We start from the raw sequence: 19,247 nt of genomic DNA, 5'->3' as shown, positions 1-19,247 counted from the left end.
TCTTATTTCTTACTTCACAGTCTTCTCGTTTTAATGTAACCATTGAAGCTCTGTTCGTAATGTGATTGCGTTGTAGTCACTGAAAATGTTATTATTATTATTATTATTATTATTATTGCAAATGTTTTTCTATAGAAGCTCGTTGCCTGCTAATACCTGGTGTAGTCAATATCGTGGCAGAGTGAGTGAAGCATCCTCATCGCAGGAACTTTTCTGCAAGCAAATGGTCCAGTGATGGTGTGGAAGACCAGAAACAGAAGAAGAATGGGGTGCTCTTTCCTGATAATAAACAAGTCATAGCAGTGGGTCCACCCAACTGTGGCCTGAGGAATGTTCTCATGTCATTGCTGACACACCCAGATGGTGTCCACTTCGAGCAAGTATGTATATTTTCAAAAACAGTGTTTCAGACCAAATACCAGCTTATAAAGGCGATATTGCAAGGTTTTAATGGTGCAACAAACACAACAATCAATGAAAGCAGTGATATCCCTCCACTGGGAAAAGTATAGTGAGACACTATGTTCATATTCATCAATATTGACATGGGAAACCTGGATCTAATTCGAAGATATTCCTCTTTTGGTCATCAAATGGACGTTGACGTGTTTTATTAGAGGTTGACATATACCAGCATCCCAAAACAGCTGGTGATCGATAGTGCAAACCTCATCACAGCCTTCAAGCTAGATAATTTGAATTCAAAGCACATTTACCAATCACATGTAGGAAATGATATTTCACTCGGTGAATATGTAAAGATATGTGGAGATCGCTATATTTAAACATTATGAGATTCTTGTTATTGATGAAACAAGAAAACTGAATGATGGTAGGTAGAGACAAATTTTCTAAGAGTTTCTATCTGTGTAGCTGTGACAGGGTGTGCGTACATCATTATACATCGCGCCGTGAACAAGTATGCATGCATGTTGGGTACTCAACCTGAGAAGATAGATATACACTCCTGGAAATGGAAAAAAGAACACATTGACACCGGTGTGTCAGACCCACCATACTTGCTCCGGACACTGCGAGAGGGCTGTACAAGCAATGATCACACGCACGGCACAGCGGACACACCAGGAACCGCGGTGTTGGCCGTCGAATGGCGCTAGCTGCGCAGCATTTGTGCACCGCCGCCGTCAGTGTCAGCCAGTTTGCCGTGGCATACGGAGCTCCATCGCAGTCTTTAACACTGGTAGCATGCCGCGACAGCGTGGACGTGAACCGTATGTGCATTTGACGGACTTTGAGCGAGGGCGTATAGTGGGCATGCGGGAGGCCGGGTGGACGTACCGCCGAATTGCTCAACACGTGGGGCGTGAGGTCTCCACAGTACATCGATGTTGTCGCCAGTGGTCGGCGGAAGGTGCACGTGCCCGTCGACCTGGGACCGGACCGCAGCGACGCACGGATGCACGCCAAGACCGTAGGATCCTACGCAGTGCCGTAGGGGACCGCACCGCCACTTCCCAGCAAATTAGGGACACTGTTGCTCCTGGGGTATCGGCGAGGACCATTCGCAACCGTCTCCATGAAGCTGGGCTACGGTCCCGCACACCGTTAGGCCGTCTTCCGCTCACGCCCCAACATCGTGCAGCCCGCCTCCAGTGGTGTCGCGACAGGCGTGAATGGAGGGACGAATGGAGACGTGTCGTCTTCAGCGATGAGAGTCGCTTCTGCCTTGGTCTCAATGATGGTCGTATGCGTGTTTGGCGCCGTGCAGGTGAGCGCCACAATCAGGACTGCATACGACCGAGGCACACAGGGCCAACACCCGGCATCATGGTGTGGGGAGCGATCTCCTACACTGGCCGTACACCACTGGTGATCGTCGAGGGGACACTGAATAGTGCACGGTACATCCAAACCGTCATCGAACCCATCGTTCTACCATTCCTAGACCGGCAAGGGAACTTGCTGTTCCAACAGGACAATGCACGTCCTCGTGTATCCCGTGCCACCCAACGTGCTCCAGAAGGTGTAAGTCAACTACCCTGGCCAGCAAGATCTCCGGATCTGTCCCCCATTGAGCATGTTTGGGACTGGATGAAGCGTCGTCTCACGCGATCTGCACGTCCAGCACGAACGCTGGTCCAACTGAGGCGCCAGGTGGAAATGGCATGGCAAGCCGTTCCACAGGACTACATCCAGCATCTCTACGATCGTCTCCATGGGAGAATAGCAGCCTGCATTGCTGCGAAAGGTGGATATACACTGTACCAGTGCCGACATTGTGCATGCTCTGTTGCCTGTGTCTATGTGCCTGTGGTTCTGTCAGTGTGATCATGTGATGTATCTGACCCCAGGAATGTGTCAATAAAGTTTCCCCTTCCTGGGACAATGAATTCACGGTGTTCTTATTTCAATTTCCAGGAGTGTAGATAGCATATGGATGGAGAAATTAAGGGTAGCAAACGTAAAGTTTGGAATGTATGTATTGAATTATTGACTTATTATCAGTCCATTATTATATCAATCAGTACATGAACTGATAGGATTCATGTAATGGAAAAGAAGGTAAATAACTCAACTCTAAAGGTCAATGCAATTGAAAAGATTTTATGTAAAGTGTACTCTGCATAGAACTCTGCTTAGCACATTACAAGACATAGACTAGGCATAAACTCATAGATGTATGGAAGGCCATTTGAGGGAAATCATGGCTGCTATCGATGGGACATTGGGAGTGGGAGCAGACTCTAAGAGAAACATGTAAGCCTGTTACCGAATCTCTTGGGCAGTTCGTGTTGACGAAGACGCCACTGCCAGTTTCCTTAACCATCACAACAATGCTACGTTAGACAGCAATGTGGCATTAGCATGGTAAAACCATACATGCTGGGCATGCAGCCTGTATTTTATTTTATTTAGTTTTTCTATTTAGACGTCAAATTCCGTAGGACCAATTTGAGGAGCAAATCTCCAAGGTCGTGGAACGTGTCAGTACATGAAATTACACCATAAGAAAATAACAAATAATAAGAAATGTTCATGAACCTGAAAAACGTCAGTCCAAAAGTTTAAGTAAACGCTATTAGCAATAAAATAAGAATCATTTTAATTTTTCAAGGAACTCCTCGACAGAATAGAAGGAGTGACTTATGAGGAAACTCTTCAGTTTTGATTTGAAAGAGCGTGGATTACTGCTAAGATTTTTTAATTCGAGTGGCAGCTTATTGAAAATGGATGCAGCAGTATACTGCACATATTTTTGCACAAAAGTTAAGGAAGTCCAATTTAAATGCAGGTTTCATTTTTGCCAAGTATTAACCGAGTGAAAGCTGCATATTATTGGGAATAAAATAATATTGGTAACAGGTAAAGGCAATAAGGAATATGCATATTGAGAGGCCAAAGTCAAATTACCCAGATTCGTGAACAGAGGTCGACAAGAGGTTTGTTAACTCACACCACTTATTGCCCCAACCGCCCGTTTCTGAACCAAAAATATCCTTGTAGAATGGTAAGAGTTACCCCAAAAGATAATAACATACGACATAAGTGAATGAAAATAAGCAAAGTAGACATATTTTCGTGTCGAAGTATCACTCACTTTTTCTACTGTTCGAATAGTAAAACTGGCAGTATTAAGCCTTTGAAGAAGATCATGAATGTGGGCTTTCCTTGACTGCTTAATATCCATCTGAACACATAGAAATTTGAACTGTCGAGTTTCACTAATCAAATGCCCGTTCTGTGAAATGAAAAAGTCAGGTTTTGTTGAACTGTGCGTTGTTGTTGTGGTTATTGTGGTCTTCAGTCTGGAGACTGGTTTGATGGAGCTCTCCTTGCTACTCTATCCTGTGCAAGCTTCTTCATCTCCCTCTACCTACTGCAGCGTACATCCTTCTCAATCTGCTTAGTATATTCATCTCTGGGTCTCCTTCTACGATTTTTACCCTCCACGCTGCCCTCCAGTACTAAATTGGTGATCCCTTGATGCCTCAGAACATGTCCTACCAACCGATCCCTTCTTCTAGTCAAGTCTTTGCTTAGAACTGGGTTTCCATCTGAGCTATTGATATTCATGCAAGTAGTTCTCTTTTCTCCAAAGGTCTCTTTTTATTTTCCTGTAAGCAGTATCTATCTTACCCCCCGTGAGATAAGCCTCTACATCCTTACATTTGTCCTCTAGCCATCCCTGCTTAGCCATTTTGCACTTCCTGTCGATCTCATTTTTGAGACGTTTGTATTCCTTTTTGCTTGCTTCATTTCCTGCATTTTTGTATTTTCTCGTTTCATCAATTAATTTGAGTATCTCTTCTGTTACCCATGAATTTCTACTAGCCCTCGTCCTTTTACCTACTGGATCTTCTGCTGCCTTCACTATTTCATCCCTCAAAGCTACCCATTCTTCTTCAACTGTATTTCTTTCCCCCATTCCTGTCAATTGTTCCCTTATGCTCTCCCAGAAACTCTGTACATCTTCTGGTTCTTTTAGTTTATCCACGTCCCATCTCCTTAAATTGCCACCTTTTTGCTGTTTCTTCAGTTTTGATCTTCAGTTCATAACCAGTAGATTGTGGTCAGAGTCCACATCTGCCTCAGGAAATGTCTTAAAATTTAAAACCTGGTTCCTAATCTCTGTCTTACCATTATATAATCTACCTGAAACCTTCTAGTATCTCCAGGTTTCATCCATGTATACAACCTTCTTTCATGATTCTTGAACCAAGCGTTAGCTATGATTAAGTTATGCTCTGTGCAAAATTCTACCAGGTTGTTCCTCTTTCATTTCTTAGTCCCAATCCATAATCACCTACTACGCTTCCATCTTTCCTTTTCCTACTTTCGATTTCCAGTCACCCATGACTATTAAATTTTCGTCTCTCTTCACTACCTGAATAATTTCTTTTATCTCATCACACATTTCATCAATTTCTTCATCATCTGCAGAGCTAGTTGGCATATAAACTTATGCTACTGTAGTATGTGTGGGCTTCGTGTCTATCTTGGCCACATCAATGCTTTCACTATGCTGTTTGTTGTAGCTTAACTGCACTCCTATTTTCCTATTCATTATTAAAGCTATTCCTGCATTACCCCTATTTGATTTTGTATTTATAACCCTGTATTCACCTGACCAAAAGTCTTGTTCCTCCTGCCACCAAACCTCACAAATTCCCAGTTTTCTTTCTCCTGATAACGATGTCCTCTTGAGTAGTAGGACGCCATCATCATTTAATCATACAGTAAAGCTGCATGCCCTCGGGAAAAATTACGGCCGTAGTTTCCCCTTGCTTTCAGCCGTTCGCAGTACCAGCACAGCAAGGCCGTTTTTGTTAGTGTTACAAGGCCAGGTCATTCAATCACCCAGACTGTTGCCCCTGCAACTACCGAAAAGGCTGCTGCCCCTCTTCAGGAACCACACGTTTGTCTGGCATCTCAACAGGTACCCGTGTGTTGTGGTTGCACCTACGGTACAGGTATCTGTATCGCTGAGGCACACAAGCCTCCGCACCAATGGATAGGTCCAAGGTTCATGGTTCATGTGTGTTATAAACTGTAAAACTGAATCTTACTGTGATATAACGTTACTTTATTTTCTAAAAGCCATCACCAAACAGAAATATTTTAGAGTTACCTGTAATACTTGAGGGCATATCATTTCTATAATTGAGGAACAGGAGCAGCCCCAACACTGATCCCTGTGGCACCTGCACTTGACAGTACCCCACTCAGATCCCACATCACAGCCGTTATCAACATTGTGAATAATGACCTTTTGCTGCCTGTTGATAAACTAAGAAGTGAACGAATTGTGAGCTACTCCGTGTATTCCATAATGGTCAAACTTCTGGAGCAATATTTTGTGAGCAACACAATCAAATGCCTTAGTTAAATCAAAAAATACGCGAAGCGTTCGAAACTGTTTGCTTAGCCCATCCAGTATCTCACCGAGAAAAGAGAATACAGCATTTTCAGTTGTTAAACGACTTCTAAAGCCGAACTGTACATTTGATAGCAAGTCATATTATATAAAATGATCAATTTTCCTTACATACACAGCCTTTTCTACAACTTTTGCAAACACTGATGGCATAGAAATAGATCTAAAATTATCTGCATTATCGCTTTCTCCCTTTTTTATAAAGTGGCTTTTCTACTGAGTACTTTAATCGCTCAGGAAACTGACCATTCCTAAAGGAAAAATTACAAATATGGCTAAATACAGGGCTAACATGTGCAGCACAGTACTTTAATATTCTGCTAGACACTCCATCATAATCATGAGAGTCCTTAGTCTTCAGTGACTTAATTATTAACCCAATCTCTCCCTTGCCTACATCAGTCTCGGAAAGACATTTACCGTGAAAGTTATATGATTTCCTGCTAAAACAAAATTTTTATTTAATTCACCAGCAATGCTCAGAAAAATGATTGTTTAATACTGTACATATATCTGAATTATCAGTAACAGAAATGTTTTTACTGTGTACTGACTTTATATCGTCGACCTTGTGCTGCTGACCAGACACTTCCTTCACAACTGACCATATGGTTTTAATTTTATCCTGTGAATTGGGTATTCTACTTGCATACCACATACTCTTTGCCTTCCTAGTAACATTTTTAAGCACCTTACAATACAGTTTATAATGGGCTACTGTAGCTTGATTGTGACTACCTCTAACATTTTGATGTAATTCCTGCTTTGTTCTATTTGATATCGTTATCCCACTATTCAGCCAACCTGGCTGCCCATTACTGCTAGTACCCTGTTTAGAATGTTCTAACGGAAAGTAACTCTCAAAGAGCATGAGAAATGTGTTATGCAAAGCACTGTATTTATCATATATGTTATTGGCACTATAAACATCCTGCATAGCTTGTCATTAAATATCATTCTGGTTTGAGTACAAAGGGTTTTATTGTCAAAATTTGTGCATCATGGTCTGAAAGGCCATTCACGCCTTTACTAACAGAATGCCCATCTAGTAACGAAGAATGAATAAAAATACTGGCTGTGACTGTGTTAGTGTTTCCCTGCGTCCTAGCTGGAAAAAACACAGTTTGCATCAGATCATATGAATTTAGGAGATCTACCAACATCCTTTTTCTTACACAATGATATACGAAATTAATATTGAAGTCGCCACATATAACTACTTTCTGGTACTTCCTACAAAGTGAATCAAGAACCCTCTCTAGCTGGAGCAGAAATACTCTGAAGTTGGAGTTAGGGGACCTATAAACAACAACAAGTAGAAGTTTAGTTTCACTAAATTCAACTAACGCTCCGCAACTTTCAAATATCTGTTCAGTGCAGTGTCGTGATATGTATATGGATTGAAATCGAATATTGTTTTTTACGCACAGAGCCACTCACCCACCCCACAAGGAACTCCTTGACAAACAGCCAGCTACTCTGTAGTCCAGTACAGGAGGCCTCTGAATTATCAAATTATTTAACCCTTCTAATACCGAGTATTTTTTGTTACACTAAGTACAATTGGGGGCTTTAGTGACCCCAACGGAATTTATTTTTTATTAAGGATAGTTTTAATAATGGTAGAATAAAATCACATTCCTTATGTTTTCTGCTATCTAAAATATGATGTTAGTGACATTAGATTAAATTAAAATGCATGTTTTTTTAATTATTTATTTCCATGAAATTTACAAACGATTCTCATGAAACTACAAACATTTTCGATTAAATTCCGAATTGACATTTATGACGCATTACACTTACAGCAATAAATGGCAGAGTGGTTTTTACACACAGAACATCCACATTTTCAACATTCATCGGTGAATTTTCTATCCTCAGGCCTTTTACAAAACGGACACCTTCCTCTTTCTTTTTGTCTGTACTGTTGATGGAAGTAATGGGGAAATAATTTTGTCTGGCTTTCTTCCAACGAGCTGCTTTCCTAACTCTATGAGAAATGCCCGTCTCTTGTAGTGGTTCCTTTCTGCCCAGTCTGGTGAAAGACGTAGCCATATGATAAATGCATTCAGTACACTGATATCAATCATGTTGTAAAATAATACCATTGACCACCTTCTGCTCATCCTCTTTGTAGTCTACGTTCTAACCAGCTTATCCATGGTGTCTACTCCTGATTTTGTTTTGTTATAATCCAGAAACATTAATGGCTGGCATTCTTCATGATTTTCCACTTCCTTCCTTGAATACATTGTACTGAGAAATGTTACAACTTTTCCCTTTTATGGACAATATGGAACAACTGAAGCATGCTCTTGGAATCCAAAAATAGATGAATATTTGACTCAATCTTTGGTCTGAGTGAACGCTTGTGGTGGTCCTTTTATTTTTTCTAATTGTTCCTAAGAGTGTGAGATTGATTTTCAGAAGTTCTCTCGCCAAAGCAAGGCTAGTGTAAAAATTGTCAGTTATTACTTTTCTGCCACTGTTTTCAAAGCCTTTCACCATATCTAAAGCAACTCTCTTGCCTTGGCCAACTTCACGAGATTCATTTTCTTTTCGACCAGTGTAAACTTGGAGATTGAGAACGTAAGACGTTGCACTATCACATACAGCCCATAATATCAACCCATATTATCCTGGTTTTGAAGGAATATATTGCCGAAATGGACATCTACCACGAAATGCCACAAGTTGTTCATCAATTGTTACATTGTGCGAGGAACATATGCTTCTTCTAATGTGTGTACCCACATTTCAAATATTTCTCTAATGGGAGCGAGCTTGTCAGGAGCACGGTTGTGACGTGTCAAATCTGCGTCATCAAATCGGATGTACCTAGAAATTTGCGTAAAGCGATTTCTAGCCATTGCTTCACTAAAAATGGGTCTACCATCCTCTTTGTTCCACTGATGTGTAAGTGCTTCATTATGGGCCTTGTAAGCACCTGCTAGGATCAAGACTCCGATAAAGCACTTCAGTTCAATGGCATCTACTGGTTTCCGTTTATTACCGTAAACAAGACCGTAAACCGTAAACAAACTTTGTTAGTCCGCATCAACAATGTTTCTCCTAAGAAACATCTGAAAAGCTGATTCTATGGGGTCTACATTTTTCACTGCGAATTTTGTTGGACCTGGCTTAACTCGCATTATGTTCCATATCTCTTCTCTTCCACAACCTCTTCTCAACTCGTGTTTGTGCCACAATTCTTCTTTGTTTTTAAACCTACACAAAATAAAAAATTAAAAAATACAAAAGGTATATCTTGGCTCTAGACCCTAACGCACATTTACAAAAATACATTGTGCACTTATATATAACAGTCAGAAATATGTGTTACTTCCTGTTCAGGCTTGACATCTGCGCTGTTCAAATCTTCTTCTGAACTTACGTCTGATTGAGGAATATTCTCTTCTAAGACGCCAGTTTCTCAATCGCTGCATGAGACATCAGAAAGTATATCGCTGATATCACTATTTGATTCTCCAGATAGAGGATTATCCTGCAGTAACATTTCAAGCACTTCGTCTTCGCCCGCAGCTCGTGGTCGTGCGGTAGCGTTCTCGCTTCCCACGCCCTGGTTCCCGGGTTCGATTCCCGGCGGGGTCAGGGATTTTCTCTGCCTCGTGATGGCTGGGTGTTGTGTGATGTCCTTAGGTTAGTTAGGTTTAAGTAGTTCTAAATTCTAGGGGACTGATGACCATAGATGTTAAGTCCCATAGTGCTCAGAGCCATTTGAACCATTTTTGAACTTCGTCTTCGGAAAGGTAACGAGACATTTTCCACTAAACGCAACACACACAATAGTAGTCTCCACTTGTATGGAACAAATTACTGTTTGCTTATGAAGTATTGGCAACAATCACATGTTACAACAATATTTACAAGAATAAAACAAAGGAAATAAAGCAACAGTTACGGATTCAATGCAGCATTATTGATTAATAATACCGCAAGAGAGAAATGGGGTCGCATTTAACCCCAATGGTATTCAGTGGTTCTCTCTCGATTTTCTGAAAAGCTAAATATTTTCAAAAAGTTATATTAATATATTACAAACCCATTACTTAATTCAGGAAATGTCCGAATTTTTCATAACTTTTAGGAATAGCAAATAAGGTATATTTTACAGACAATTACAGCCTGGGGTCATTATAGACCCCACGGTATTAGGAGGGTTAAGTGGTGCTCTGATTTACCTATAATTTCAGAGTTAACATCTATTAGCAGTTCACTAACGTTATCTCTAATATCTCCTATACTTTGATGAAATATGCTAATTCCTTCTCTGCTTGGATACATTACGTCCTCTGAAGGTGAGCCCTTAGAGGGACTTCCTTTGAGCAGGTATACCTATCAGCTGACTTCAGTATCAAACAGGTGCAGCTCTAACACCAACTGCTACAGGAATTTTTCCATGACTGACACCACCATTACCACCCACTACACTGTCACCTATAAGCTTAGCCAGCCTCCCCTTTCCATACCTATTGAGGTGCAGGCCATGCCTAGTGAAATCTGATCTACTGGTAGACCCAACTGGCACAACTGAGATGTGACCCACGCCTTCCGACATTAATGCCCTCCCTAGCCCCATGTTAACGCGCCTAAAAGCCGTATTCAGGTGAGGCCGATCATGACGCTGAAACAGTTGCACGAAATGCACAGTAGTGCCACCAGTTTGCGTATCTATATTAACCAAGTCACCACCGACATCATATTCCCTGTCCCTATTGAGACCGTTCCCTGCTCCACCCACAATCACTATCTGATCCTCCTTCGTAAAATTCTTACATAATTCCCCTATGCTTTCAGTCACCTGAGACACCCCTGCAATAGGCTTCACAATGCTAGTGACCTGGTAGTCACTCCCCAACACTTCCTGCAACAGCTGGCCAACACCTCAACCGAGGGAACTACCTAGCAGCAGAACCTTCTTTCTGCTAGACTTCGCAGCTAACCTAGACATCCTAATTGCTGAGGACTGCTGCAAGATCCCTACATCTACAGCCACACGAAGCTCCTCTCCACTCAACTCTGACAGTTGGTCTTATCTATTGCATGTATGCAAAGTAAACCTGTCTGAATACCTCCTCTTCCTAGCTGCCTTCTAGCCAAGTTCCAGTTCTCATTCCTCACCACCCTTCACCCTCATCAACCTATCTCGTTCCTCCTTTGCGCAATGTAACTGCACCTGAAGGGCACAGATCTTACGCTCCTGCTCCTCTATCAACTTGTTTCTACTACAGATTCTGAATTCCCAGGAGAGGATCTCACTAAAATGACCACTGGCTTCCCCACTGCATTCTCCCCAATGAAAATACTTTGAACAAATCCCACATCGTAATCCACTACTCACAAACCTACGACAGAGCCCACACTTCTCACTCATGGTAAAATTTTACAGTTACTGAAAAAAAAGTATACGTCTACGTTACCAAAGTTCAGTTATACCAGTAGAACTATTTAAGAACTAAAAATAATGGTCTCGAAATTCTGTGCCTACTAAGAAAGCACCTACTTGTATTACTACTACAACAACACAGCTAATACCAATACCAACAAAACTTCACAAAATTATTAGCTAATACCAAAAAATTCAAACGGCAACTGTAACACTAAGCGAAGTTAAAACACTGAATGAAAATTTTAATGAAATATTTCACTAGAAACAATAATAAACGTCAGTTGAAAACTAAAGAATGAAATTTACTAAACGACTTCAACGCACTGAAAACTCATAAAAACACAGCGAGCGAACGATTACAAAAGTTATTAAGTCGTTATTTCGCCACAAACGGCACGCAAAACCGCTGAAACCTATTACATTTAATAACTGTATTACAGAGCACAAATAAGTTTGTCAGTATTTAGCTTTATAACCGCTACAGCTGGAGAGCACGCCGCAAAATGTCACTAACATTCGATGTTAGTGACAATGGACTTCTAGTGACAGAATACAATCGTTTAAAAATGGTAGAGTCATACAAACACAAATTTAATACATATGATTTAGCACATATTTCGAAACACAAGACAGCATTTGAAAAGTCATACCTACTACACTGGCTGAGTGATGTAGTTACAGTTTCCAAAGTGCAAAGAACAATTCCAGAACCTACTCCTTAAAGGATAGCAGTAGTAATGAAATTGCAGGGTACTTTTACACAGCGAAAACGCGAAAGAACTCGAAACCACGTGTGTTTCTCACGGTAAGAGTGAAAAGACATTGAGAGAACAGAGCAACACCCTAAAATGGTTTCATTTGCTGCAGCACAAAGCAGCTAGATTAACGCAGACGATCTTCCACATACTGAGGCGCTTAGACCTCAAACACCACAACAGTATAGCGTATGTGATAGGTGAGGTGTTGGTGTTGGTGTTGTCAACAAACTGCTGGTCGAATTACACGTTCTGTGATATAACTACAGTGAACTTGGATCAAAGGTTCAGAAACGGTTGGAACACGGGGATGAATCAGCTTGATGAGGTGTGTTTGCGGCACATCACATCTTATGCAGCAAATAAAGGTCTCATAATCTTTACGAAGAAGGATATACAAGGAGCTGCATTAAGTATCCATTCACTAGTTAAGGTTCAGATGCCACGTCATATACTCTGATCATCACTATTGCGTGCAAATTACTTCCGACTGAATGAGTCAAACATTGTAGATTGGAGTATTGCGCTGATTGCGCGTGATACATTCAATAGTATCCGAAATATCACAGAGCCTAAAAATAAGCTGTATCTGGAAATTAATGGTAAAAAAGAAAGTGTGCAAATAGAACCCAGAGCATACGATATTGACGACTGAAACGAAATCTTAAAATAGTCCAGAAAACGAATTGAGCTATCTGCAAACATCAATACACTTCAGTCTGATACAAAGACGATGACTGTTACTATTGACTTTGACCGGAAACGTTTAATAGAAGGAAGACTGGGTTTCACAGAAGACAGATTCTGAAGAAGGATTCTAATAAATTTCGCAGATCTGATCAAATTGTGGATACACTATCTGTCAGTGCAATCCAGGTCAAAGAGTGTAACATTGCAACGATCTTCTATCGCAATGATAGAGTAATTCATACAATTTACAGCTTCTGCCCATCAGTTGGGCGGTTTAAGATTGTTAAGATTCTTACAACACTATATACATTGTTGTGATAGTACAGGCTTTGGACTATCTGGAGCTGCATACTGCGGTCTACAGTAATCAACTTGATCACTTTCGTGGTGAGGAAATCATTGTGCGATTTCATCTAAGACGTGATGTGTGTAAGGAATGAAACCAGTGCCCAAAATCCATGGAAAAACACTGTGGATCAAAACCAAATGGTGATGACATGTGCACATTGTAAGTTCATTAAATCAGTCGGCGTGAAACTCTGCAATGACTTCGCCCACTTTAATGGTTCCAGTGGAATATGATGAGTGAATTATGCACCAAGAATAATTCTTTCATAAATCTTATGTTTCCATCACATTTAACAAGAACGGCAAAATTGGGATTTTCATCTAACACTAAGATGCTTTAATCCTCCCATGCAAAAATTTTATATATCTGGATTGGGTATTTACGAAAATGGATGGTTCTCCTACAGTGAAGTCAAAGCTTACATGCAATGCTTAAGCATTCCTGTTAACAGGGTTGAGCTTGACTGCACACATAATGTAGGCAATGCATCAACCTCTAAAACATATGTCTCTGCATCGCCTTCTGATTTGAAAGAAAATGCAAGAAAATTAATAGGTGAACCAGTGGATAGAACAGTGAATGAGTACAAGAGATTTACTGCAGGCATATTTTAGAACTGCTTATGGGCTAATTTGTGGACATTCTGCAAATTATGATCAATGCTAAACAGGAGCTGATTCTGGTAAGGAGTTTAATGGATAGTCACTCTTATGTTCAAAGTATCCAAGAGGAGAAAAAGTTCATCAATCCCACATATATTTTAAATGTGAAAGTTTGTATGTATGTTTGTTACTGGATGAAATTTTATGTAGAGATAGCATATACTGTGGATTCTCTACATGAAAAAGTGAGATATGCTCCTGAAAGGCATCCACAATCACTTTGTGGTATAGCTGTGGCTTCACGTTACTAACCTCCTTCATTTCTAATGGAATGTGAGAGGCAACTTCTGCCAGCCACAGGATCACCATTACTAGAACAATGACTAGCATCTGAGGATGGTGACCATCCTTTTGGATGAGACTGGCTGTGGGGTGGAGCAGTATGGTATGTGGTACGGTGCCACGTCCCTAACTGGCCACTGAAGATGGGGTGTAGCCATGTCAGGCTAATGTGAGCCTCCAGATGCACAGATGGCCACCATGTGAAGGGATGAGGCATGTTGGCACCTCATAGCCCTAATCTAGTTGGCAACAACATCGTAATAACTGCGTCGAACGGAGCTGGAGAGGTTGGATGCCTATGGGCAATTTACCATCTATAGTTGCCAGACTGACAGCGTGGGTGAGGCGGCAGTGGTGGGTGTGACATCTGACCAACTTAGTGGCATCCTAACGGCCTGGTGGAGTATAGCTGGAGGGGTTGAACCCCTTGGGCACCAGAGTGGTGCCACAGAGGCAAATGAGGTGGTTGAGGTGGCAAGAGCGACAGCAGCTCGGAAGTATCACTTAAGTTGGCCGCAGCTCATGCAGCCCTGAGCCTCATCCAGGCTGGCAACACACGTTGCACATGACTGCATTTTGGCGATGCCATCTTCACTTGGCCTGCCACCCATGCGACACCATACTGCAGGGTTGTCAGAATAGATTGCCCCTCGACAGGGTTGGTTCGCCAAATGTAAGGAAAGAATAACGAAAAATAATTAAACATTTATGTACACTCCTGGAAATGGAAAAAAGAACACATTGACACCGGTGTGTCAGACCCACCATACTTGCCCCAGACACTGCGAGAGAGCTGTACAAGCAATGATCACACGCACGGCACAGCGGACACACCAGGAACCGCGGTGTTGGCCGTCGAATGGCGCTAGCTGCGCAGCATTTGTGCACCGCCGCCGTCAGTGTCAGCCAGTTTGCCGTGGCATACGGAGCTCAATCGCAGTCTTTAACACTGGTAGCATGCCGCGACAGCGTGGACGTGAACCGTATGTGCAGTTGACGGACTTTGAGCGAGGGCGTATAGTGGGCATGCGGGAGGCCGGGTGGACGTACCGCCGAATTGCTCAACACGTGGGGCGTGAGGTCTCCACAGTACATCGATGTTGTCGCCAGTGGTCGGCGGAAGGTGCACGAGCCCGTCGACCCGGGACCGGACCGCAGGGACACACGGATGCACGCCAAGACCGTAGGATCCTACGCAGTGCCGTAGGGGACCGCACCGCCACTTCCCAGAAAATTAGGGACACTGTTGCTCCTGGGGTATCAGCGAGGACCATTCGCAACCGTCTCCATGAAGCTGGGCTACGGTCCCGCACACCGTTAGGCCGTCTTCCGCTCACGCCCCAACATCGTGCAGCCCGCCTCCAGTGGTGTCGCGACAGGCGTGAATGGAGGGACGAATGGAGACGTGTCGTCTCAGCGATGAGAGTCGCTTCTGCCTTGGTGCCAATGATGGTCGTATGCGTGTTTGGCGCCGTGCAGGTGAGCGCCACAATCAGGACTGCATACGACCGAGGCACACAGGGCCAACACCCGGCATCATGGTGTGGGGAGCGATCTCCTACACTGGCCGTACACCACTGGTGATCGTCGAGGGGACACTGAATAGTGCACGGTACATCCAAACCGTCATCGAACCCATCGTTCTACCATTCCTAGACCGGCAAGGGAACTTGCTGTTCCAACAGGACAATGCACGTCCGCATGTATCCCGTGCCTCCCAACGTGCTCTAGAAGGTGTAAGTCAACTACCCTGGCCAGCAAGATCTCCGGATCTGTCCCCCATTGAGCATGTTTGGGACTGGATAAAGCGTCGTCTCACGCGGTCTGCACGTCCAGCACGAACGCTGGTCCATCTGAGGCGCCAGGTGGAAATGGCATGGCAAGCCGTTCCACAGGACTACATCCAGCATCTCTACGATCGTCTCCATGGGAGAATAGCAGCCTGCATTGCTGCGAAAGTTGCATATACACTGTACTAGTGCCGACATTGTGCATGCTCTGTTGCCTGTGTCTATGTGCCTGTGGTTCTGTCAGTGTGATCATGTGGTGTATCTGACCCCAGGAATGTGTCAATAAAGTTTCCCCTTCCTGGGACAATGAATTCACGGTGTTATTATTTCAATTTCCAGGAGTGTATATTCGCCTACTGTTGCTGCAAAGAAAGAAAGACTACTGTTTATATACGCTACAAAATAAAACTGTACAGGAATTATTTGAAGCAGGAGTTATGTTACCCCTCTCCACTATGACACCACTTCCCTGACATGTACCCAGTCTGGCACCGATGATTAGATTTCACAAACCCAAAGCTCCTGCTCCCTTTTCTCGACCCATTATGCGATTTCCTTGCCTGGACTGGCACGGAACCACCAGTCCAGTTCACCGATATTGCCTAAAACAACAACAATATTTTCATCTAAAAAACAAATTCGTACACTGTGAAAAAAATTAATGTAAAGAATATGTAGTTACATGATATGTGGGATAGGTTTATTGGGAGTAGCGTAACCCAAACTTCGACCACCTTGGTATCAGCTGTAACAGTAGCAATCTATCTACTGGAAAAGATTTATACACAAAGGAAATGCAAAACAACGAAGAAATGTTTTTGGGCGAGGATACGTAATTACATGGCTAAATTACTTCTGCTCTGGGAGTTGAACACTCAGAGCAACGAAATAATGAAAATGTTGTTGTTGTTGTGGTCTTCAGTCCTGAGACTGATTTGATGCAGCTCTCCATGCTACTCTATCCTGTGCAAGCTTCTTCATCTCCCAGTAGCTACTGCAACCTTCTTCCTTCTGAATCTGCTTAGTGTATTCATCTCTTGGTCTCCCCCTACGATTTTTACCCTCCACGCTGCCCTCCAATACTAAATTGGTGATCCCTTGATGCCTCAGAACATGTCCTACCAAACGATCCCTTCTTCTGGTCAAGTTGTGCCACAAACTCCTCTTCTCCCCAATCCTATTCAATACTTCCTCATTAGTTATGTGATCTACCCATCTAATCTTCAGCATTCTTCTGTAGCACCACATTTCAAAAGCTTCTATTCTCTTCTTGTCCAAACTAGTTATCGTCCATGTTTCACTTCCATACATGGCTACACTCCATACAAATACTTTCAGAAATGACTTCCTGACACTTAAATCTATACTCGATGTTAACAAATTTCTCTTCTTCAGAAACGCTTTCCTTGCCATTGCCAGTCTACATTTTATATCCTCTCTACTTCGACCATCATCAGTTATTTTGCTCCCCAAATAGCAAAACTCCTTTACTACTTTAAGTGTCTCATTTCCTAATCTAATACCCTCAACATCACCCGACTTAATTCGACTACATTCCATTATCCTCGTTTTGCTTTTGTTGATGTTCATCTTATATCCTCCCTTCAAGACACCATCCATTCCGTTCAACTGCTCGTTCAGATCCTTTGCTGTCTCTGACAGAATTACAATGTCATCGGCGAACCTCAAAGTTTTTATTTCTTCTCCATGGATTTTAATACCTACTCCGAATTTTTCTTTTGTTTCCTTTACTGCTTGCTCAATATACAGATTGAATAACATCAGGGAGAGGCTACAACCCTGTCTTTCTCCCTTCCCAACCACTGCTTCCCTTTCATGTCCCTCGGCTCTTATAACTGCCATCTGGTTTCTGTACAAATTGTAAATAGCCTTTCGCTCCCTGTATTTTACCCCTGCCACAGTCAGAATTTGAAAGAGAGTATTCCAGTCAACATTGTCAAAAGCTTTCTCTAAGTCTACAAATGCTAAAACGTAGGTTTGCCTTTCCTTAATCTTTCTTCTAAGATAAGTCGTAAGGTCAGTATTGCCCCACGTGTTCCAGTATTTCTACGGAATCCAAACTGATCTTCCCCGAGGTCGGCTTCTACTAGTTTTTCCATTCGTCTGTAAAGAATTCGTGTTAGTATTTTGCAGCTGTGGCTTATTAAACTGATTGTTCGGTAATTCTCACATCTGTCAACACCTGCTTTCTTTGGGATTGGAATTATTATATTCTTCTTGAAGTCTGAGGGTATTTCGCCTGTTTCATACATCTTGCTCACCTGATGGTAGAGTTTTGTCAGGACTGGCTCTCCCAAGGCCGTCAGTAGTTCCAATGGAATGTTGTCTACTCCGGGGGCCTTGTTTCGACTCAGGTCTTTCAGTGCTCTGTCAAACTCTTCACGCAGTAACGTATCTCCCATTTCATCTTCATCTACATCCTCTTCCATTTCCATAATATTGTCCTCAAGTACATCGCCCTTGTATAGACCCTCTATATACTCCTTCCACATTGCAGCTTAGAACTGGGTTTCCATCTGAGCTCTTGATGTTCATACAAGTGGTTCTCTTATCTCCAAAGGTCTCTTTAATTTTCCTGTAGGCAGTATCTATCTTACCCCTAGTGAGATAAGCCTCTATATCCTTAATAATGAAAATACAGATTGAAATCTGATGACTCAGAGCATCCAGCACACATATACTAGCCTGTAAAATAGTTACTTATATACCAATTACTCCAAGCACTTTCTCAGATGTTTCCCACTGCCACTGACGCAATTCAAGATGCTGAATGCTTCATGGCAGTGTCAGATGATAACTCAACAAAAGAGGTGGATGGACGCACTAATGGAAACAACAGCTGAATATAGTCACAGACTAGAGCAGAATGAAGACTAATGTGCAGGGGATACGGTTTGTATAGACACAAGCTCTGTGCACTAATTTAGTGGGAACCAAATGTTATGGAAAAACTTGGCTAGCAGATTCAGACATGTTAGGTGTTTTTGTCCTACGGAATGCAGGTGAAACGGCAACCGATTCCTTTTCTTCCAGGAATGTCTTTGTCATGGTTCACCACTCCTCCCCAGAAAAAAATCCTGTTGTCAGCTACATCGAAACAAGTGCAGATCCCTGGTACAGGTATTATTCAAATCCTTCCGGAGCACTCACCTACAAAATTCAGTTGAACCTACTGGGAATGCCTTTGTTAGCTTCCCCAATCCCTTCCCAGATAAGCTGTAGTTGGCTACAGCAATGTCAAGGTCAATGTCCTGGTGTTTGCTATACAACTTTCTCAGATGCCTCTGAAGCAAGCTGTAGCGCATGGAGACAAGAAACATGCTGTTCTATGTCACTTTTACTAAGAACTTCTTTGAAACTGCTGCTACAGGTCTGCTGTCTCAAACTTG

Source organism: Schistocerca cancellata, chromosome 3 (genome assembly GCF_023864275.1).
Source record: "Schistocerca cancellata isolate TAMUIC-IGC-003103 chromosome 3, iqSchCanc2.1, whole genome shotgun sequence".
Classification (NCBI taxonomy): Eukaryota; Metazoa; Arthropoda; class Insecta; order Orthoptera; family Acrididae; genus Schistocerca; species Schistocerca cancellata.
This window is presented reverse-complemented; position numbering follows the sequence as displayed.